The sequence below is a fragment of the Notothenia rossii genome (assembly GCF_949606895.1).
Source record: "Notothenia rossii genome assembly, chromosome: 5".
Lineage (NCBI taxonomy): Eukaryota > Metazoa > Chordata > Actinopteri > Perciformes > Nototheniidae > Notothenia > Notothenia rossii.
Window position 1 is genome coordinate 69,822,330 of NC_136903.1, and position 12,308 is coordinate 69,834,637.

The 12,308-nt window shown below is 40.0% G+C and overlaps 1 pseudogene across 1 annotated transcript; it reads right to left on the reverse strand.

Moving 5' to 3' along the window:
- Positions 1 to 1,827: 1,827 nt before the first annotated feature.
- On the reverse strand, positions 1,828 to 9,463 carry LOC307040100 (SH3 and cysteine-rich domain-containing protein 3-like; annotated as a pseudogene). Its single transcript, XR_013810661.1, has 13 exons — positions 9,359 to 9,463; positions 8,325 to 8,406; positions 7,931 to 8,009; positions 6,490 to 6,643; positions 6,289 to 6,386; positions 6,112 to 6,193; positions 5,565 to 5,662; positions 5,234 to 5,294; positions 4,937 to 4,974; positions 4,734 to 4,837; positions 4,513 to 4,564; positions 3,815 to 3,952; positions 1,828 to 2,252 (listed from the first exon to the last, which is right to left on the reverse strand). The product of XR_013810661.1 is annotated as an SH3 and cysteine-rich domain-containing protein 3-like (transcript).
- Positions 9,464 to 12,308: the final 2,845 nt, after the last annotated feature.

The following is a 12,308-nucleotide window of genomic DNA, read 5'->3' on the forward strand; positions in this document are numbered from 1 at the left end:
TAAAAAAATAATGCTTTATGTTGAGGTTATGAACCTTTTATAACTCTCCAATATTATGTATGTGTCATTGTTTGATATAAACCTGAGCAAATACAAGTTTAACAGTTGGTCTCTGGATGTGGTGTCTGGCATTAAACAGATTCATTGCCACAGCATCAAACCGTCACCCCACCCCATGCCCTCAACCTCTCACCAGTGCACTCTCATACTCAGACACACACACACTCATATAAAATTATCCACCCACCCGATCCACAAACATTTTGGCAACCCTCCTCCATCCTGCCTGTCTAGAGTGGCAGGGTCAGGGGGTCGGGGATGACAACATGGCAGCTGGGATATCTTCCAACGCGGTTACCATGGGTCCTCAGCCACATGAAGCAGAGGCTGTTTCCCAGGAGGAGGTGACCCGTGTCTGAAGGGGTGCCCTGTTGTCCTATCAGAGGACTGCTGAAGCCTGGCAGCGCTACCTGCTCGGGCCACGCTGCTCCCTTTTTCCTTTGACAGACAACAGAGTGGGAAGGAGGTGTGACCAGGCAACTCATCATCTGCATCCAAAAGTGATCGTTGAAAGAATGAGAGAGAGGGAGAGAACAACATAAACATAAACAAAGGGGGGATCTATCCTAGAGTAGTGACACAGCAAATGTACAAGAATTAAAGAATGTATTGTATTAACAACAATCAGAAGGCAAGATGAAATGTTAAAATAGATATGTACGTTAACAAATAAAAGTGAACCTGTCTCTGTCTATCTAGCTGTCGTGTTATCCAGGCCTGAAGTCACTAGTGGAATGTCTCTTTGGACGTTCAGATGCCATTCCCTGCATACCTGATCTCTGAGCTGTCACTTTACATAGCAAGCCATCCCCACAGTGTTTCCTAAGGATAATTACACTGCACTCAGGGTAGCTACAGAAAATAGCTCTGCATCCTTTTGAAGTTCTGGAAAATGCCTCCGTCTCATTTGAATTGAGAAACAAAATGATAGATAAAATAAAAGCTTTCTCCCATCCAATATGAATGACTCCAAAAACAATAATGGCTCAGAAATACAGCACATATTCACCAAATTATGTTCAGTTACTCAGAAATCTTTGACAGTTCCTTTTAACACACACACACATACACAAACACACCCACACCCACACCCACACACACACACACACACACACACACACACACACACACACACACACACACACACACACACACACACACACACACACACACACACACACACGCACACACACACGTTCTGTCCAAAGTCTGTATACAACACATTTCATGTTAATCTGAAAAGGTTTTGTTTTTCACTACTGTCATGATGATACCTACATTTAAATGCACATGTGAAGTGATAAGTTTGATAAAATATCACATATTTAAAATTGTATAAAAGCTACAGGTAACTGAGTGCAGTGCATTTGGCATTACATCCCATTGATGGTGATTGGGAGAATACTTGCTGTCCTGTCCATACTAACAGCATGTTACTAAATGTGCCTATAAACCTTAAAAATGTGTGTCTCTAGTGTTCAGAGCTGGTTTAGAACCAGTAATACATGATCAGTTTACATACAATAGTGTGTACAATATTATTGTTGAAATAGTTGTGAAAAAGGAACAGCAGCCCAACAAAATAATCCAAGCCTCATATTCTTCAAGGAAAGGCGCAATGACTCAATTGTGGTGTTCACAGAAAGATCTTTAACAACCTCCTCCTTTTATTATAATCACAAAAGCATGCTTAATATACAGTATAGTTCACAAAAATTGCAATACAAAAATAAAAAACAAGAGCTCCTTGATAAAGCAAGTCCTGGAATATAAAAATTCACTTTCAGTGACATTGTCAGAATATATCTGAAATACAAAATAAGCCTTATAACCAAATGACTGAAAGTGACCTGTGTGCTGCACACAGGTTCAAAGAGGTAAAACACTTACATGTTTGTAGACTAAACCTTTACACTTTTACTTTGTTATTATCTCCCTTTTTAACACATGGCTTCTATCACTCTGAGTAAATTCATCGGAATTGTTTTTGCAGAGTTGCCTTGTAAGGTTGTGCGTTTAGACATAAGAAAGTCGAGAGTGTTGCTTTAGAAGAAAACTGTAGCTGCCAAAGCCGGTGAAGAAACTGAGATGAAAGCTGACGCCTGCCTCCTCCTCAGATCTCCTGCAGCAGGTTGGAGGGGAAGAAGCCGAGCTTCCTAGCCGTTTACCTCTTCCCCTTTCTTTACTACAATCTGAGAATACACACACACACACACACACGCACACGCACACGCACACGCACACACACACACACACACACACACACACACACACACACACACACACGCACACGCACACGCACACGCACACACACACACACACACACACACACACACACACACACACACACACACACACACACACACACACACACACACACACACTTAGACTTGGACATTTGTGTTCACAAGTGTGGGCTTAATGTGTGGGATTCTTTACGCTACAAATCAAAAACAGATCTATTGACACAACAATTTTGGGCAGAATGTATCTGTAATTCAACAGTTCAGTGTGCAATGACATATTTATAAATGCAAAACACATTCAACAAATGTCAATTAAGAACAGAAACAAACATGTTTGGAGCCATCTTAGGGTAACTTCAGTATGTCAGTGCATGTAGGCAAAAAGTAAAGTGATTTGTACAATCTGACAGACCGATAATAAAAAAGGATTTGACCCAAATTGATTTACGTATGGGGTTAAGCTGCAGTTGGAGACAAATGTAAAGACAGATTTTGAAGGGTGTGCACTTTAGCACAGATCTGTTAAAGCAATTATGTATGGACAGCTCACAGGCCATGTTTGCAGATAGCAATGCATAGATAGATAGATAGATAGATAGATAGATCTTTAATTTTGTCATTGTACAGGTACAACGAAATTACAATAAACTCAAGGTGCCAACACGCAACAACAAGCCAATATAAAAACAACAAGACACTATAAAAACAATAAATGGGAGGCCTAATGCTTACTAGTTTCAAAGTTTTCACCTGAAGAACAAGAATTTAAAGTTAATGTGCAGATAATTTACTACAAGGTTTACATTAAAACAGCTGCGAAGTTCCACTCTGTTTCAGATGTCAGTGACCAAACATGAAGCAGTCAACATCTGTCTCAGGGCAGATGCTTGACATCTGCATGTGTGTGTGCGTGTGTCTATTCATGCTTTTATATCCATCACATATCCATCAACACACGATGTCTGTATTTAACTGAATATCTAGACCATGTTGAATTAATTGAACTGGAAGTCATTATGTTTTTTCTTTGATTCACTTTTGAAAACCCTTGTGTGGAGAACTGAATAATTACTGTGTTTGTTATTTTTGCCTTCGTCCTTTGAATCATTGTGTTTATTAATTATTAAGGCTTGAAATGTCTCCAGTGTATGCATAACAGTGGATTTAGTTTGACTTAATTAAGCAAAAGATCCATAGATAATTGATCTGAGAACTGGTCACACAGTACTTTAGGCCGCATTAATGTGTCGGTGTATTTGTGTGTAATGTAAACACTGTGTGTTGTGTTAGTGTACTTATGACGATAAACTGTCCTCAAACAACATATTTTATAGATATACACAACACATTTCAAGCTCTTAAATCTTTATTTTAGTATGTTCAGTTTAGGGATACTGGGATTAGGTTTATTTTTAGGACGCATATATGGTTAGGTTATATAATCATGCGTGTGTGTGTGTGTGTGTATGTGTGTGTGTGTGTGTGTGTTTGTTTGTGTGTGTGTTAACCTGGTCTTTCTTCAGAGTGATTTGGCCCCTCTCCTTGTTGCCGACAAAGGAGCGAGTGACAGTGTAGACCCCCTCTCCTGCTCGCACTCGGATGATGTAGTTGGCCGGGAAGAAGCCGGTTCTCTCTCTGATCTTCCCCTGGTGGATGAAAGCTTTTACAGTGAAGTGGTGCAGCCCCAGTTTCTAATGTAGTGTTCATGAACATATTGCTCATTGTAGCTTTGTAACCTGAGTGACCTGAAAGCAAAGACCAATGTCAGGACTGTAAGTGCAATAGCTAATCAGGGGTAGATAGACACTGTATGGTGCGGCCTACTTTGAATGATGTTCATTCAAAGAAAAAGCCTATTTAACCATAGAGACCAGAATGAGGGAAATAAAAGTGAGGCTGAAGCCTAGAAACTGTAAATTATAAATGGTAGACTTAAACTTTTTTTAAAGTATCATTTTGAAGTATAAAAGGTCAAAACTTAGGAACAGATTGCCATCTTGCAAAGCTGCAGATCTATGTATCACAGTTGAACGCTTTACTCGTTTCAAACCTCAATCCACAATAACTCTTCTTTCTCCAAAAACGAATGGAGAATGAAGAAAATCTACCTAACTGATCATAAAGCGATTGAGAAGTTTCTGTAAAGTAAAAAAAAAAAAAAAACACACAGAGGAATATGAGAAAACTAATCTACAGTAGGACTCACCTTCCACCATTCCTCATTGGAGTCATCTATCACTGTGATGCGGTCACCAGCACTTGGGAACACAGGATATTCAATATTCAAATAAAGAAGAGACACAAAAAACAGTATGTTTGCTGGCAGTGAGACAGTCAGGGAAATAGTATAAAAGAAGAGCTTTACAGACACTAAGAGAGAGATTAAGCGAGTTGTGGCTGAGGGGGGGTGGGGGGGGGGGGGCTTACTGAACGTCCAGATCATCCTTCTCTATGGCTTTGAAGCGGTACAGAGCCATGTAGTAGTGAGCCGTACTGAACACGCCCATCTTCCCTGCATTGAGCTTTTTACTCTGATCAACAAAAACACATAAAGTGCTGCCTTAAGAAAGTATCTTAGTTTGTTTTCATTTACATCATTGTTGTTGTTTAAAATTGTCACATTTTCATACCTTGTCATCTACTGGAGCCTTGTCTCCTTCTGTGTTTGCTGATACGTCGCAAGAATAAAAATGAGACCAAAAACCAAATCATTCCAAATGTAATCATTGTTAATACTTTTTAATGTTATTTACAGTTTGTCGTGGTTAAACATTAGCATTGAAAAAACTCCCAAAAGCACAAACTGAAGGCAAACAAATAATGAAAGTTTTTCTTTTCTTTTATCTATTTAACACAAAAACATTTCCTTCCAGGGTGCAACCAAACAATCCCTTTCCAATGTTGATAACTTTTCTGTTCTCACTCACCTTCTTCCCCTTCTTCACCCTCCTGTTTTGGCTGGGAATCATCATCCTCCTCCATCATCATCTAATCAATGTAAGATAAATGTTACGTAAGACATTATAACAAATATACTGTAACACACCAGGGATACCCATACATCAAAGTGTAGTGAAGTAGTTCACACAGTAAACAATGGTCGACAAAGTACTCCGATCTTTCAAATAAAAGCAGCTTAGCAAATCCATAGATGTACTTGTTGTACTGTAGAGAATATGTTAAACATTGAGTGAAGCACTTTGACATCAATGAAAAGGTGCAATACAAATATAATGTTGTTTGTGCATTTACACTCACATTCTTCTTCTCATCTGACCCTTTTTTACGCTCCTTGTTGGCCATGATCACACCGATACGCAACGTCTCAAACACTGGGTCGGTGCGGTTTGACTGTGCTGCGCATCAAACGTCATTGATCCATTCACATTAAGAGAAAACACACATTCAGATGAGTATGCAGTTCTAACAAAGTATATTTAAGTAGAATCAACTTAAATGTGTCTGCAGTGATGGACTTAAAGAAGGGCTGTTCATGCTTTGTTATCCCAGCAATCTTAGTCTTATTTGTGACTTTGGACACACCGTAGCAAAGTTTAAGCAGGGTAGAGCTGTGGTATTTTGTAAAGAACAGCCACTCTTATGGTATCTGATGATGGTGTCATAATTCAAATACATGACTAAATACTAATGATTAGGAGGTCAACATTAAAAGATTGATCAAAAATGTTTGTGCTCTTGCATCATCTGTAAATACTTCTACATGTGGAAGCATATTTACTCAATAAGATTAAGCAAAGCAAAATGGTCCATTTAGCTTTAAGAAATGTACACAAGTTGGACTCACAAAAGGGCAGCAGCTGTGAGACGGTGGCATTCTGCTGAGTGCTGTACAGAGGAGAACTGTACGCTCTCCTGAATCCTGGAGGCTGGAAGAGGAGAGGAGCATGTACACTGTTTATCTGAAGGTCAATTCTCCGCAGTGCATTGTTGTGTTAACGCCTATATTACTCCATAAACTCACAATTTTGCCAAAACACTTCTGGTACTCCACATAGGACTGACACTGGTGGTGGATGTTGGTTTTGCAGTTCTTACATCGCAATGCAAACTTGTTGTTTACTGAGGAGAGAAACAAAATCAGGCGAAATGACATCAGGGAAGAACAAGAGGCACTGAGGTCCACTTTTTTTGTCTTTCAAGAAAGGAAGAGAGGTGGACGTACAAACTATCATGCGAGCGCAGACGTCACAGAACTTTGGCTTCTTGCAGTAATGGTCCTTAAACTTGTGAGGGCTGTCGTTGACTGGTCTCACTGGTTCTACAGGAAGTTCCTCTTTTTCTTCCACCTCTACTTCCTCATCATATATGAAATACACCTGGGTGATGAAAGGGCAGTGGGTCATAAATGTTCAATACAAAACTGCCGGAAAACATAAAACACAATGCACTTAAATTGAGTGTAACAGCAGCCAGCAATGGAGAATGTCAAAAAGCCTTCGGGCAATTTATTTGTGTCTTCAATCAAGCAAAGTCGGGGGAAAAAAGATGAATTGTTCATAAATTATTCAGTTTAAGGATTTCATTGAATTGTTTATTACTGTCCTAGATTTGTCTTTTTACTTCTGTATCATTCTTAGTAGCCTGCACCACCCACAGCCTAGCAGATTGATAATTAAGAACGATGCTATTAATACTGAAGCACCCTGCGGACTGAGTCATATAGTCTGTCTGGTGTCTGTTCTCACAAACTGTATCAGATCAGCCAGAGTCAGAGCTGTGACTAATGACACCCCCCCCCCCACACACACACACACACACACACACATCTTAAAATATAGTGCTCACACACCGGAGCAAGACAGAATTCCTCACTGAATGATACAAAGCTCCACATTGCCACCTACTCCTAAATATACTACAGCACAGTCAAACAGAGCCCTATGTCAAACACACATCCAAAGATGTGCACACACACATGCACACACTCAGAGGGACGCCTGACAGGCTGCACTGGCTCTGACTCTCCATCTCTGGCAGGATTAGAGGCGTCCTGTGGCCGCTGGCTGTGGATTTACACTATAATAACTGATAATACCCGGGACAGTTCACACATTACAGCGCCATCACTCTGCAACTCTATTTAGCTGACATCAATCCTAAACAAACCTCCCACATTGTGTCAGTACATTTCAGCTTAGAGTCGACTTATACAAACTACCTTGGCGATATTTCACAAATCAAGAGAGCATAAAGACAGAGGACGTGATATCTGTCCCAACAGTGATAACAAGACAAGAGGCTGTATGAAATCCAATAAATAAACATAACAGATTCAAAAAAGTGATGTTTTGGACTGAAAAACTTTATGGATTTGCAAAAAGTTGTTCATTTAAAACTCTAAGCAAGCAAGTCCAAAACTATGTCTATGTCATACCACTAAAACTAGATATACAATCAAACTAAAATTAGTTTTTGGTAATTTAATTGTATTCAACCATTGATTTGGATATAGCCTAAGCTTCAATGTTGGATGTTGACATCCAACATTAATATTTCCCAATGTAATGTAACATTTGTGTGCAGTTGCTTGGCGTGTATAAATGGTATACAGCCCCTTGATGTGTGTGTACCACATGGTATGTTGAGGATATAGGATGTCTCACCGTGTTGTCGTCCTCTTTCATCACATTATCGGGGGGAGGGGGGTCGTCATGAATATCCACAGAGTTCTTGTCATCCATCCTGTCATCATGGGGTAGCAAATGTCACACAGAGAAGCAAATGTTGAAACGCAAAAGACAAATATGTGGTTTATATTTCACGGTGGTCTGACTGAGTCATCGAATGCCTCAGAAGTCACATTCTGGGGGGTTTTCTTGGGGGATCTTTACGGTTTCTTAAGTGTAATTTATGTTTGGTGTTGGTGTATGACTACATATGAGATGTAATGTTATTTAGGATTACAAAGAGACCACACATAGGGATGCTGGCCTAAAAACTCCTTACTTTACAAATATTTTCATTTTTGCATCAGTTATCCACATATGGACAACTTACAAGTCGCAGTTAGCCATGGTGTCGTTTGGTCAGTTGAAGTTTAGTTCCTCCAGATATTCAGAGCACGGACCAGCAGATGGCACTGTCAACAAAACACAGAGCATCACTTCTGTTTCTGTAGAGGGATTCCCCCAAACAGTGTCCTCTAAAATCCTTGTAAGTCATCATATCACATAGGAAAGCAACTTATTTCAGCTTGACTTATAATAAATAACCATCCAGGAACCTCAGGTGAAAATAAGATTAACATTTCTCTTGTTTTTTTTACTTGAATTCATAGACCTTCTCCTCTGATTTGCATTGCTTCTGTCATCAGTGAACAGCAGTCTATTATCAGATGCAGTGAACAGTGAGTTCTGTTCCTGAAAAAAGTTAAACTCATGAGCCTTTCTCATGGCTTTTTATTAAATGTATGGCAAACACATCCAGAGGGTTTCCCCCTTCTCTGGTTGCTCTACACCAGTGATTCCTTACCTTACAAAGGACCCCTTCTCTTGATAACTAAACCGACAACCAATAATGTATTTTATAGATATTTTTTGCATACCAATAAAAGTTGTCTTAAAAGAGATAAAATGTACAATGAGTAAAAAAGTGAGCACAATAACTGCAAAAAGTTTGTGTAAAACAAGCCATTTGGAGGAATGTTGAGCATTTAGCGTGCCTGCTCCCTGGGCTTGGCCATTGTTCTTAATCTCTTTGGTTGTAACCTTATGACGAGGCACTTTTTCATGAAGGCTCTGTAAAAGAATATTGTGATCAGGTTTTCCATATGTCCTGAACTTAGGAACAAATTATGATCCAAACTTTACAAATGTATTAATTTAGGTTTTTCTCCTAAATAAATGAAATCCTGAGATAAAGGTAATTTAAAAATCATAAAAAGGTTACTCCAATTGATATCAAGGAACCCCAAGTGAAGCTTTGGTCCTTTTCATGTTAAAATTCATAAACAAGAAACGACCCAACACTAAACAGAGAGTGTTAGTAATGGGTTAAAAGAGGATAGAGGGTAGATCATTCATACAACTGACCGTAAAACTGGAATTCCACGTCTTCTAAAAGTGAGATGGTTCCTAACATAGGAATCCCTGAAGCTTCAGACTTTCTCTGGCTTTGCTTTGCTGATCAGTCCCCTGCATGCTCAACTTTCCAAATGAGACTCCAACAGGTGGGAGATTGGATGAGTAATGCCAGCAGGCAAACCCAGCCCAGCCCAGCCCAGCCCAGTGTGTGTGTGTGTGTGTGTGTGTGTGTGTGTGTGTGTGTGTGTGTGTGTGTGTGTGTGTGTGTGTGTGTGTGTGTGTGTGTGTGTGTGTGTGTGTGTGTGTGTGTGTGTGTGTGTGTGTGTGTGTGTGTGTGTGTGTGTGTGTGTGTGTGTGTGTGTGTGTGTGTGTGTGTGTGTGTGTGTGTGTGTGTGTGTGTGTGTGTGTGACTGCTTGGGACAGCTGAGCACTACTGAAGCTGAGAAGCTTCTGCTCAGCTTCAGTTGCCTCACTCACAGCATATTAAAACGTCGTGTTAAATATTGTCACACTCCCAAACAGTTGAGCACCTTATTTATCTTGTCAGTTTTGAAAGTGAAATCTTGAAAAAATGATTTTCAACCAAATATGAATAACATGTGCAGTAACTTACTAACTAAAAATCTCAATCACTAAATGTGAAATACTTTTAAATGTTTAAAAATAACAATAACTGTCACAGATCAGCTTTATAGTTGGACATAATACTATTTTTTAGAATAACTTATCAATCTTTATTTTAAAGAGTTAAGGAGCCTACATGATCTTCTGGAAGCTCATCCCATGATTTTGCAGCACAAAATGTGAGGAAAGCCCTCAGTTGGAATAATGTTAAGGAGTTCCCTCTTGAATCATACATGTTAGCCTAAAAGGAGACCACTGGCTTCGATGTGACATAGAACACAGTCATGTCACCCCTTTGCCATGGTTACAGTATAATGCCCTGTACAAAAATAAACTACATAATGTGTTAAAAACGACATATTATATGATGTGACCTTTTTTCTCCTTAAATTAAACCCTTAGTGTTTAAAATGAAATAAAATCATGTGATATGATTGAAAGCGCCAGATAACCCACTAAATAGATCCTCAACAATGTTACAAACGCAACATACTACCAGAAAAGGACATCATTTACCATTGACAATACAGAAACACTACACTAACTTGCAGTTATATCTTTATTTATTTTTATCGAGATAGAAAGAAGGGTAGGGAAGAGAGGGAATAAACTTGTCATTTGTGTCTCTTTGTTGTTGTTTGTGTTTCTTTGTTGTTGTTTTGGTCTCTTTGTAGTTGTTTGTGTCTCTTTGTAGTTGCAGTAGTCTTGTGTCTGTAGTTAGAGAACAGTTAAGGCAGAAGAAAGAGAAGAGCTTTCAGTTGGTGGAGAGGTCACTCATTGAGGGAACAGCAGCAGAACATCTTTCTCAGCAGACACGGCCTTTCGGTCTGGACAGGCTGATCCCAAGCTGAAGCTTTCTGAACCTGTGATTAAAATGTAAAAACAGCATAAGTAAACAGTTTTAAAACAATAAACCTGTACAGTTCAGCGTAAAGATGACACGAGAGGTCTGGAAAAGAAGCCAACTCTAATTTCAGAACCTCAGATCCTGAAAAACAGCAAACATAATAGTAATATCTACAAACGAAAACCTGAACTCCAGTAATTTTATACCCAAAATGGCTTTATCAAGTGTCATTCATTTATCTTTCAAATGTGTGGCAAAAGTGAACAGTGCCTTTTAGTTAAGCTTTTTTATTCTATGTAACTTAGCTATGTTTTCTCTCATCTTGTTTAATATAGTCTTGTGTTTTCTTTCAAACTAGTCTAATCAATTTCATTACCCAGGTGAATGTATCCTTGCGCTTCCTGGCAGCCATGACATCAATCTTCCCAGAGTCAGAATCAACAGAATGAGGACAAAAGAGGCTTCTCTTCATGGTCTGAGTTTGTAACGGAAGTAACCTTTTTCGGTTTTCTGGGACAATGAAAACCTCCTCGTCCTCCTCGTCCTCCTCCTCGTCATCCTCCTCGTCGTCGTCGTCCTCCTCGTCCTCGTCCTCGTCCTCCTCGTCCTCCTCGTCCTCCTCGTCCTCATCCTCCATGGAATCTATTCGAAAAAAGTCAAACCAGTTTGGAGATGGGTTGCTTCCGGTGTCCGTTGATGTGTCATCCTCATCTTCATAATCAAACAACTCCAGAGGGGTGGAGCAGACGTTCGATGAGGCTCCAGGAGACGAGGAGAGTTTGTGTCCAGGGGAAAGTTTATCTGGTGACACTCTGACCTCCGTGTCTCCTTGTTTGTCGGAAACCGGATGGATCTTCTTCTCCTTCATTTTACGAAAGCAGATCCACCACTCCAGCTTATTCTCCTGAACTCTTCCTGTATGAGAACTGCTAGATTTGTCATCTTTACTCCTTGCATCTGAATGTTTTGCGGTTTTTACTATCTTGTGTTGCGTAAAGAGGGATTGCACTTCCACGATTGCCGGCCTCCTCTTGCATAACCTGCAACATGAGGACTTGCAGCAGGTGTCAGAGTGATCATTGGAGGATCCTCCGCTCAGAAAAGCATTTATGGTCTCTGACTGAACAGAGGTAACCTCATCACTGATCGCTCTCAAGATGCCCTCGGTGAATTTTGGAGTTATGCCAAGATACATGTCAGCATCAACAAAGCTACTAAGAGCCACGGCAGATGAGCCTTTCAGACTCTGCTGGAGGTTGTCTTCTATGATGACACATTTATTTTGGAGAGTCTCTGAGGACAAATTGGCACATGCCTGGGAAGAGGTCAAGGAACCGCACGGTGTTGCATATTGATTCACAGATTTTGAAAGGGTGTCGGTGATGGTCTCAATGATGAGACTCAGCCCCTCCATGCACACGCTAGCCAGCTTGTCGTTCACATTAAGGTCATAAACGCCTTCTCCTAATACCATCCGCTGCCTAAAAA